This window comes from Euprymna scolopes, chromosome 2 (assembly GCF_053919585.1).
Source record: "Euprymna scolopes isolate OS-2025 chromosome 2, ASM5391958v1, whole genome shotgun sequence".
Classification (NCBI taxonomy): Eukaryota; Metazoa; Mollusca; class Cephalopoda; order Sepiida; family Sepiolidae; genus Euprymna; species Euprymna scolopes.
Genome location: NC_136483.1, coordinates 148,106,424 through 148,118,848, shown reverse-complemented (window position 1 = coordinate 148,118,848; position 12,425 = coordinate 148,106,424). Strand labels below are relative to the sequence as shown.

Genomic DNA, 12,425 nt, shown 5'->3' with positions numbered 1-12,425 from the left:
TTTCAACAATATTTCTCGCGGTTAGCGGTGGCCGAATGGATTAAGTCTTTGCTAATGGAGCTAGAGATGGCTTCTTTTCTATCGAGCGGTGTTATCCGTGACACCCTGCACAGATGATTCCCGAAAAGATAAAACACTAGTATCTGTTAGTATTTAATAATTATTATGGTAAATAATTATATGTGTGTGTGCGTGTGTGTGTGTGTGTGTGTGTGTGTGTGTGTGTGTAAACACCTGTCATCCCTATTTTAAACATTGAATCGCTCGATCATTCAAGACAAAATTAAAACAACCAAGCAGACATATATATATATATATATATATATATATATATATATATATATATATATATATACGTGCAAAATAAATGATCAATTCCTATACTGCGTGAACATTTTTACCCTCCCTTCCTTTAAAAATTCACCAAAATTAAGGAAACCAACCAATTTTAATTTACAAAATAAAATGAACTCATTATTTCTTAAAATTTAAGTGAAAATGTATTTTTTTTAATTAAATTTTCACCCAAAACAAGGCATATGGCCACTTTGTTGTAGGGGGCTACGATCAGGGACATGGGCATCAGGGTTACTGTGTAGGGAATTGGGCAGCAAGATGTCGTTTCACGTTGCACTTGAACTTCTGTATGTCAGTACAGTTGAGGAAGTAGGGGCCCGGCAGGAAATTCCAAAGTCTAGCTGTCCTGGGGAAGAAACTACCTGAGTAGAAGGCTCTCTTACATCTAGGGATCTCTACTGTGAAGGGATGGGATTTAGCTGCTTGTCGGGTTTGTCGGGGGTATTTACGTCGAGGGGGCACAAGTGCTTGCAGTTCGTCAGAGCATTCACCGTTAAAGTACTTGTAGAAAAGGCAGAGGGATGCAACATTTCGTCGATGGGACAGGGGCTAAAGTTTAGATGACAGTTCAGAACCTATCAGATTTGCGACTCTCTTTTGAACCTTGTCTAGGAGGGAGAGACTAGTGGTAGATGCACCAACCCAAATATGATAACAATACTCCATACATGGGCGAATGGTGGCCTTCCAGAGGTATAGGACACTTTCGGGCGTTAGTATCTTTCTAGCACGGTAGAGAGAACCTACCTTCTTCGCAGCGGTCTTGGCGATACTCTCGATGTAATTGTTCCAACTCATGTTTTCTGAGAGCATTAGGCTGAGGAGTTTAAAAGATGTACTTTCAGATAAAGAGTCATTGGCCATTGCTATTGCTGGTAGAGAAAGTTTCTTGTAATTATTGAAGGAAACGAGTTTAGTCTTGGCAACATTGAATGTGACCATCCATTTATGTCCCCATTCCACTACAGATCGGAGGTCAGCTTCTAGTGCTTCTGCCATTTCTTTAGATATGTGTTATTTGTTTTTCTGTCGTGTCTGTTATAAAGTGTGGTCTCATCAGCATATATACCCATCTCACAGGCAATTTTGTCAGGGAGGTCATTTATGAATATTAGGAATAACAGAGGTCCCAGGATAGACCCCTGAGACACTCCCGCATTTATATCATATTGTTTAGATGTACGACCGTCGAAGACAACCTGGATTTAATTATGTCATGTATTCTTCCAGTGATACCATATGATCTGATTTTCCTAAGAAGACCTTCATGCCATACCCTGTCAAAAGCCTTAGATATATCTAGAGCTACCGCTCTACCCTCCCCCGCCTTTTTCAGTGACTGGTATATACGTTCTGAGATTACAGTTAGGATGTCTGCTGTTGAACGGGCTTGTCTAAATCCATATTGTTGGTCAGTCATAAGTTTAGCATCTGTAAGGTGATGGACTAGAGCTTGATTAATTATTGTCTCAAATATTTTGGCGAAAAGTGGGAGGAGGCTAATGGGGTGATAATTTACTGGGTCAGTTCTTTCGCCAGAATTCTTGAAAACTGGTACTACAGAAGCAGTTTCACAGCAGGCAGGAAAGCAAGATTCATTAAGGCATTTGTTGTAAAGTTTGGAGAGAGCTGGAGCTACTATGGCGGAGCACTTTTTTAATAGCACAGCCGGGATGAGATCAGGTCCACATGCTTTTGCAGTGTCAAGATTTCTTATGATAGCATGCACCTGAGATGGGGTGATTTTCAGATCGTCTAGTGTGGCGTCTGTCCGCAAAGAAAAGTCAGGGAGGCGGTGGTTAGCAGGGCCCAGTGTTCTGCCATCTACTAGGATTGTGGCCTCGGGATAGCCAACCGGTGGATGAGTTGGAGGCAAACCGACTGGCAAGCATGTTAGCCTTCTCAGTTGCAGAGCAAACAACCTCATGATTGTTGGATAGTAGCGAGATTGTTGATTGCCCATTATTTACTACACTGTTGTAGACTTTCCAAAAGTCGCGGGTTGCTAATTTCTGTGCTTCGATGCGTTTTTTGTGGTTTCAGTAAATTCTCTCTAAGCTGTCGCTATTTCTGTCTTACAGTTACTTCTGGCTTCTATATACTTCTGCCTGTTTAAACTGGTTAAATCTGCGGTACGCATGCTGCCTTTGCGCGATGGCAGCTGCACAAGTAGAAGTAAACCATTGGGGAGAGTTGGGCTTGCTATAAAATTTCCGTGAGGGAACATGTGCTTCAATTGCTGTTTTGAACCATTCAGTGGATATATATATATATATATATATATATATATATATATATATATATATATATGCATGTATATATGCATGTATATATATATGTATAGTAATTTATAAAATATATATGGCGATTAAGCTACACTGAATATTCTGCGTTTCATCCAACTATAGGATTCGTCAGGCTTATGCGCGAATTCTGTTGTTGCTTCTTGTTTTTATATATGTTGAGGATTTCTAGTTGGCCAATCAGCTTTCTAGTATCCACCGCGCCCTTTCCTATCAGCCAATGGGCATTCATTTTATCAAACAAAGGATCTGTTTTAGAACTAGGTTAGTGGTTTTAGGTAGACGTTCTCCTTTTTTTATACATATAAATATACCTATGTGTACACACATACATGCACATATATATACATATATATATATATATATATACATATATGTGTGTGATCGTTTATGTATATTCATGTTTATTTAATTTATTTATTTGTTTGTTTTCTATTTTATTGTTAGTTTTAAAGCTATTTTGTATCGCTATCCTAGAGTAAGTTTTATTTTGTGAACACAGTTGTTTGCTATTTCCCGCCTACAGTTTAATAGATTTTTAGGTTCTTTAGAGTACAGGATAGAAAATTTTTCATGGAGGCATAATTTACATGAGTCGTCTAAATGTCTGCATGTGGTAGCTTGTCTCATTATTTTCCATTCGACTACCGGCGAATGTCCGCTTTCTTTGAGTTCCCAGTATTTATTCGCTAGTGTTGTTTTTATACGGTGTTTTTTTTTTATTTTTGAATGTGCTTTTGTGGTCATAGTATCGGGTTTTGAAATCTAAGGAATTCATGCCTATGTAATATTTCTTGTTATTCGGGTTTTCTTTCGCAAATATTGTTGCTTGATAAACTACGCTTTTTGTTAGACATTTATTTTGGACTGGGCAAAGTGTGCGGTGTCTACAATTGCATTTATCTTGTTCGTTATTAGTATTTTTATTTATGGTATGGTTGTTCTTGTCCAGGGTTGGTTTGCTATTATTATTATTATTATTATTATTATTATTATTATTATTATTATTATTATTGGCTGATAGGAAGGGGCACGGTGGATACTAGAAAGCTGATTGGCCAACTAGAAATCCTCAACATATATAAAAACAAGAAACAACCACAGAATTCGCGCATAAGCCTGACGAATCCTATAGTTGGATGAAACGCAGAATATTCAGTGTAGCTTAATCGCCATATATATTTTATAAATTACTAACTAGCTCTACCTACGTATTGAGCACTTTTGAAGTAAATACTTAAAGTTTACGCATAAATATATACTTTCGTATATTAAATTTATATGAATAAATGAAGTAGTTATATATATATATATATATATATATATATATATATATATATATATATATATATATATATATAGTGGTTAGAAAAAGTATTTGGTACATTGATTTTTTTTCATATTTCTAAAAAAAAAATCAAGTTTATTTGAAGGAAATTTACACTCTATCCCTGAAGAGATATTATCTATTTAAAAATAAAAGGGAAATTAATATATATTTAGTTGACAAATATTTATTAACGAAAAATTAAATTATCCATGTGCAAAAGTATTTAACACACTGATCAATATTTAGTTGTATATCTTCTGTTTTTGCCTTACAGCCTCCAGACGCTTCCTATAACTGCCTACTAGTTTCTTACAATCATTTGCTATTTGTTTCAGTCATTCTTTTTCGCAAACTTTCTTCAATTCCTTAATATTCTTGAAATGACTACTTAAGAACGAAAATTGACAGTTTGTTAAATACATTTGCATATGAGTAATTTGATTTTTTGTTAATAAATATTTGTTAACTAAGTTTATCTTTATTTTGAGAAGTACGAAAAGAACAATGTACCAAATACTTTTGCAATCCGCTGTGTGTGTGTGTGTGTGTGTGTGTGTGTGTGTGTGTGTGAAATTAAAATGGGGCGGAGAGACCTAGAGACTCGACGTTTTGCCCGTCTTATGCGGGCTTTCTCGAGAGGGATAGTTAATGACGAGATGGTCGTATGTTTAGGGCTATATATACTAATAGGGGGGAGTCTATGTAAATTAAACATTTATATGCACATATACAGTTTATGATGGTTGTAAAAATATGCATATGTATAAAACAAATTAAGAATGGAGTATTTAGATGTATTCTGTATCTAAATTGTTTTCGTTAAAAATGATTTTCGACAGAGAGGGAGAAATATGTAAGAAGTCATTTCTTTGCTTAATTATATTAGTAGATTTGCAAATGAAAGCAGATTCAATTAAACAACGTGTTGTATGTGTTTTAGGAGAGTCGCATTATGAAAGTCAAAACGGTTATCATTCTCCATAATGTGACAGAAAATAGCATTAAGTGTATTATTAGATGTATATAGATGTTTACAATTAAATGAATCCAAACGATGAATAAAAAAAATAAAAACAACTCCAACACGCAACATATGTATGTATGTATGTATGTATGTATGTATGTATGTCTTGCGTGTTGCAATCATCATGTATGTATGTATGTATGTATGTATGTATGTATGTATGCATGTATGTGTTTTGCGTGTTGGAGTTGTTTTTATTTTTTTATTCATCGTTTGGATTCATTTAATTGTAAACCTCATCACTGTCGTCATGACTACCGTTTTTTAAACGTTTCGCTCAATTCAAAAATTAACACCAAGATTCATGACTTACTTCGTCTTTTATCATATGCTTAGATTTGTTATCACCGGTTTGCCAGTGCTGATAGTTTGGTGGTTCATAGTGACTTCAATGCACAGGTTGGATCAGACAATGAGACTTGGTCTCCTTTGGACTCATATGGCATTGGTAGAGTCAATTCAAATGGTATGCTGCTTCTCCATCTATGCAGTGAACTAAATCTTGTTATCACCAACACTTTTTCCCACCAGAAACACAAGGAGACCTGGTTCCATCCCCAATTTAAACATGGCAATTTTCTTGATTACATACTGTGTAGACGTGGTGATCTTGGAAATTTTTGCAAAGTTAGAGTAATGCGTGGTGCTGACTGTGGTACTGATCATTTAATGGTCAGAGCTAAACTGAAAATTACACTTCGCAAAAAAGCCGTTTCAATGGAGTCAAAGTGCCTAAACGTATTGATGTTTCCAAATTGAAGGATCCAGTCGCACGTAGTTCCTTGAAATCTGCTTTTAAACAGGTGGATTTTTCAGATTGTGATTGGGAGACAGTGAGAGATACAATATACCAAAAAGGTGTTGAAGCTCTTGGATTGAAATTCCCAAACATCGAGATTGGTTTGCTGATAATTTCAATCAAATTAACCTTAAAATTGATAGAAAGCGGAAAGCTTATTTGAAACTCCTCAACTCTTCACCTCTGAACAAGCCAGCTTTCGCTGCCCACTTCTCTTCTGTGCGGAGTTAGGTTCAGTGTTGTGTGCGCTAAATAAAAAACAAATGGTGGTGTGACCTCTCCAGGAAGATACAGACTGCCTACGATCATAGAGATGTAAAGACATTCTACACTTTGCTTCATCAGGCTTATGGTCCGAAATCCTTTTCAACTACACCACTCCTGGCGAAGGATCGGAAAATCTTGCTGAAAACTTCAGATAAAATTATGCATCGATGGCATGAACACTTTCATGATCTTTTTCATAACCCATCCAATGTTGATGTTGCTGCAATAGAAAGTATCCCTCAATGTCCCTTTTCTCCGGAACTTGATGTTGAACCGACTCTTGTGGAAACAGTTGACTGCATTAAGCAGATAAACTCAAACAAAGCCCCTGGGCTGGATGGCATCCCTGTTGAGCTGCTGAAGCATGGTGGTGTCAATGTACATTGTGTGGTCAACTCTTTGATGCTGTCAGTATGGCAGGGTGACCAGGTTGCCCAAGATTGGGTAGATGCCATCCTGTTTATGTTGTACAAAGGAAAGGGTACAAGGTCTGATTGTGGAAATTATCGAGGTATCTCGCTGCTGAGTGCGGTTGGAAAGGTATTTGCACGGCTCTTGCGAAACCGATTAGAAAGTATGTATGTCCTAATATCCTTCCGGAATCCCAGTCTGGTTTTTGAGGTGGGCGGGGAACTGTGGATATGGTGTTTTCTGCTAGACAGCTCTTGGAAAAATGTATTGAGCTGCGTATGCCTCTTTGCCAGGTGTTTGTGAACTTCACCAAGGCGTTTGACATAGTCAACCGTGAGGCTCTCTGGAAAGTGCTGGAAAAATTTGACTTTACACCTGCTTTTACAGACAAGTTCAAGCAACTTCATCGTAGTATGAAAGGTCGCGTCAACTTCAATGGTCGGCTTTTGGAAGAATTCCTCATTAATAATGGTGTGAATCAGGGTGATATAGCTGCACCAACATTGTTTTCGCTCTATCTGACTGCTGTGCTCTGGTATGGTTTCCACGATTGTGATATGGGTGTTTATATTAGATTCCGAACAATTGGAAAGGTGTTCAACCTCAGAAGATTCCAAACCAAAACACTTGTTAGTGATGGATTTGTTAGGAAACTGTTGTATGCTGATGATTCTGACCTGGTAACACACTCCCCAGTAGATATGCAACTAGTGATGGATCTCCTTACAAATGCTTGTACCTGCTTCGGACTGACAGTTAGCATTAAGAAAACTAAAGTCATGTACACTCCCGCTCCTGATGATCTGTATATGGAACCTTATATCTTCGTCTGTGGAAAGCGCCTTGAAGTCGTAAAAAATTTTGTCTACCTTGGGAGTACCTTATGAAATGATGGCACTCTTGATGCGGAAATAAGACAGAGAATCAGCAAGGCATCAGATGCTTTTGGAAGGTTACAAGATAGAGTCTGGTCTGACGGTGATCTAACTCTGACAACTGAAATTTCAGTATATCAAGCATGTGTAGTACCATCCCTACTCTACGCATCTGAAACTTGGGCCTTGTACCGGTCACATATAGAATTGCTCGAGAGGTTCCATTAGCACTGCCTTAGACACAATCTTGATTTAAAGTGGTATAGCTTTGTCCCTGACACATATGTCTTAAATTAGGCCAAAACAACCAGTATTTCTACCATTTTTATTAAGAACCAGATGCGTTGGGCTGGTCATCTTATCCGGCTTGAAGACTATCGACTCCCAAAACAGTTGTTCTATGGTGAGCTCTTTCTTGGAAAAATACCACAGTACAAGCCCAAAAAACGTTTTCGTGATAGCATCAAGGAGAGTCTGGTGAGCTTTCATATTCCTGTTGACAGTTGAGAGTCCCTGGAGGACACTGATATACAGAGGCGCAGAACACTTTGAAGCAGCTAAAATAGACCGAGCGAAGCTCAAGAGAGCATGTAGGAAATGTCAAACCTTGCCGCCCAACCATGGAGATCTCTGGATCTGTAAGGTGTGTGATCGGACTCTGTTGTCTAAGGCAGGTTTTGTTGATCACATGAAAGCCCACGATGATACAGGTTCCGCTGCTGTTAGTTTCATCCAAACTAGTGAACGTTTTCAGTGTCATGTCTGCTTGAGGGTGTGCAAGTCGCTGGCAGGGCTAAAAAGTCATCTTCGGGCACATAGACTTTTAATGACTGAGGGAGTGGCTCTCGTCTGACAAGACGTCGCAATAATCATTCTTGTATACGACATAATCACGTTGATACACCGGTTCTCGTTAGATCACCGAAGTTAAGCAACGTTGAGCCTGGCTAGTACCAGATGGGTGACCATTTGGGAATTCTAAGCGCTGTATGTGCTTTCCGTTTATCTCGGCATCGTTTACTGTCGTCCTAAACCTCCACTTGCCACTGGGATTCAGCAATATCGACTCAGGAGAGGTGTGGTTGGTGATTGCGCAACTCTTGCCACAAAAACTTCACGCGCAGGAACCCTTACAGTGGGTATCTATAGTTTGTCAAGACTGAAGAAAACCTTTTTATGTGTGTATATATATGTATATATATGCATATATATATATATATATATATATAGGTGTGTGTGTATATATATTCATATATGTATATATATATATATATATATATATATATATATATATATACATCTATATGTTCATATGTATATAAAAACATATACACACACATATACATATATACACACTGGTATATATACACACACACAGAGGTTACCTCCAGAGTGTATATTTTTCACATGCTTCTTTTTCCGTTAAGGGAATTTTTCTTTTTTTTTCTTTTCCTTTAAACAATGTTCTATTGTCAAGAGTGTTTTTATTCATAACGTCTGAAGAAATGCTGGTTTTGTGAAAATTTTCAAACGACATAATGTTTGAAATTGTCGATCTGACATGGAAACAATTATAACGTAAAATGAAATACACTTTTTGTTGCCATCAACACCTTTTTTGAAGTCTTGATTTTGCTTAAACAGTATATTAATGCTCAATTATGAAATATGATAATTTTGTAGCTTACTTTTAAGTAATCTCTTTTTGGCTTAAAACTTATTGGTATATGAAAATTTACTGGATTACACGAACTCAGTATATTACATACAAGTCTATATGTATATATATATATATATATATATATATATATATATATATATATATATATATATATATGAGAGAGAGAGAAAGAGAGAGAGAGAGAGAGAATACGGTTTATTTATTACGTAGCAAGTATATGTAAGTATGCATTGTTTATATAAATTAACGTATAATTAAAACATTAAAATGTCACTCTTTAATCCGCGCGCTTGTTGCAAATTAAAGCATGAAATTTACTCGGTTTCAACTAGTAATTATCAAATTCGTATTTAACGGGCTTCTTTTTGTTAAGAGAAAACCTGTCATTCATGACATGCATTTTAAAATTAGTTTGATTCCTGGTAATTTTGGTGAAGACTTATTCAGCCGTCAATTTTCGTCTGAAACCAGGCATCTTGACGATCAATTTACTTTTAACATCGTCACCAACGCCCACAAACCTAGCCACCCTCTTCCATAAGAAATACCCCCCTTCCTCCGCGCAAGCCTTATTACCAGCCAAGCCTCTCTTTCAAACTCGACGGGTCAGCCAACCGTTCCGTCTACGGCGCCTCAGTCTGGATGACGGCGACGATTGTCAATAGGCGACGCTCATTTCCACCACAAGCACCACCAGCACCACCCCGATGTTCTGGGTGGAAGACGGATTCCGGGTAGAGGATGGCGATGAATGTCGCAAGAAGGAGGAAAACAGCGAGGGGGGGACAAATGCCTTGTACCATCGAATTGCGCATGAGGGTGGGTGTTGGATTAGGCATTAGCACAAAAATGAAGAAAAACAAAATTGCCTACCGGTTCTTTCAAGCAGATCAACAATTTTATGTCTGATAGCACGACTTATTAATGGTCGCCAGAGTTGAACTGACATCTCCAATAGAACAACGTGATAATCAACAACGAATAAACAAGATGAAAACAATTTTTAAATACAATTTATTCTCTCTTTCTCACACACTCCCTTTCTAACTATTACTGTTTATAGTTTAATATGCTTATATGGTGTCCGGAAAACTCGTCCCCGGAAAACTCGTACCCAGAAAACTCGTATCCGGAAAACTCGTACTCGGACCTCCCCCCGCCCCACCTATTTTGCTAGGTAGGAAAACTGGTCCCTTATTGAGTAAATATATTGTTTTTAAAAGAGACGCACCCCCATAATATTTTTAAAAATTATTTTTAACTCTTGCTTTAAAAAGACAAACTTGCACGGGGTTAATACACGAAAAACGAAACCAAATATTTATTTAAAAAAAAGACTAGTTTTAACACTTTTTGTGTTATTACGAAACAAAAATAAAAGAAAGAAAACATGTATTATAAAAGAAAGCAATTATTTTATTTAGAAGAATTAATTCATGTGTTAGTACAAAACAACAAAAAAGAAAACACGGTCTTATGTAATTTTGGTACCGCGCTGAAATATTAACGCTATTATTTCGAAAGCTATTCTTAACATGGGGAGGGGAGGGCATCGTTAAAGCAATTACGAGGGCAATTGTGCAGACGGCGGCCATTGCTAGGGGCGATAACTCTAATTTCTTCTTGGTCAAATAACGCAGCAAGTAAGTAATAAACAAGATTTTTTTCCGAACAGAAAAATATTTGAAAACCAAAAAATTTATTGTATAAAAATGTATCAATATATAATGATAAAAACATATGTTGTATAAAAATGTATCAATATATAACTATAAAAACATTTATTAAATAAAAATGTACCCATATATAATTATAAAAACATTTATTGTATAAAAATATACCCGTATATAATTATAAACATTGTTTGTATAAAAATGTATCAATATATAATTATAAAAACATGTCTTGTATAAAAATGTATCAATATATAATTATAAAAACATTTATTGTATAAAAATGTATCAATATATAATTATAAAAACATTTATTGTATAAAAATATACTCATGTATAATTATAAAAGCATTTATTGTATAAAATATACCCATATATAATTATAAAAACGTTTATTGAATAGAAATGTATCAATATATAATTATAAAAACATTTATTGAATAAAAATGTATCAATATACAATTATAAAAACATTTATTGAATAAAAATATATCAATATATAATTATAAAACATTTATTGAATAAAAATGTATTAATATATAATGATAAAAACATATATTGTATAAAAATGTATCAATATATAATTATAAAAACATTTATTGAATAAAAATGTATCAATATATAATTATAAAAACATTTATTGCATAAAAATGTATCAATATATAATTATAAAAAATTCATTGAATAAAAATGTATCCAGATATAATTATAAAAATATTTATTGTATAAAAATGTATCAATATATAATTATAAAAACATTTATTGAATAAAAATGTATCAATATATAATTATAAAAACATTTATTGTATAAAAATGTATCAATATATAATTATAAAAACATGTCTTGTATAAAAATGTATCAATATATAATTATAAAAAATTTATTGTATAAAAATGTATCAATATGTAATTATAAAAATATTCATTGTATAAAAATGTATCAATATATAATTATAAACACATTTATATAATACAAATGCATCTATATATAATTATAAAAACATTTATTGAATAAAAATGTATCAATATATAATTATAAAAACATTTATTGAATAAAAATGTATCAATATATAATTATAAAAACATTTATTGTATAAAAATGTATCAATATATATTTATAAAAACATTTATTGAATAAAAATGCATCAAACATTAATTATAAAAACATTTATTGAATAAAAATGTATAAATATATATAATTATAAATATATTTATTTATAAAAACGTATCAATATATAATTATAAAAACATTTATTGAATAAAAATGTATCAATATATAATTTTGAAAAAATTTATTGTATAAAATGTATCAATATATAATTATAAAAACATTTATTGAATAAAATTGTATCAATATATAATTATAAAAACATTTATTGTATAAAAATGTACCCATATATAATTATAAAAACATTTATTGAATAAAAATGTATCAATATATAATAATAAAAAAAAAATTTTGTATAAAAATGTATCAATATATAATTGTAAAAACATTTATTGTATAAAAATGCGTCAACATATAATTATAAAAATATTTATTGTATAACATGTATGAATATATAATTAGAAAAATATTTTTTGAATAAAAATGTATCAATTTACAATTATAAAAACATTTATAGAACAAAAATGAACCCATATATAATTATACCACCTTTTATTGTATAAAAATGTATCAATATATAATCATAAATACATTTAC

General features: G+C 33.7%; 1 pseudogene; it reads left to right on the top strand.

Moving 5' to 3' along the window:
- The first annotated feature begins 8,243 nt into the window (after window positions 1–8,243).
- LOC145241783 (5S ribosomal RNA) lies at window positions 8,244–8,360 on the top strand (annotated as a pseudogene).
- Window positions 8,361–12,425: the final 4,065 nt, after the last annotated feature.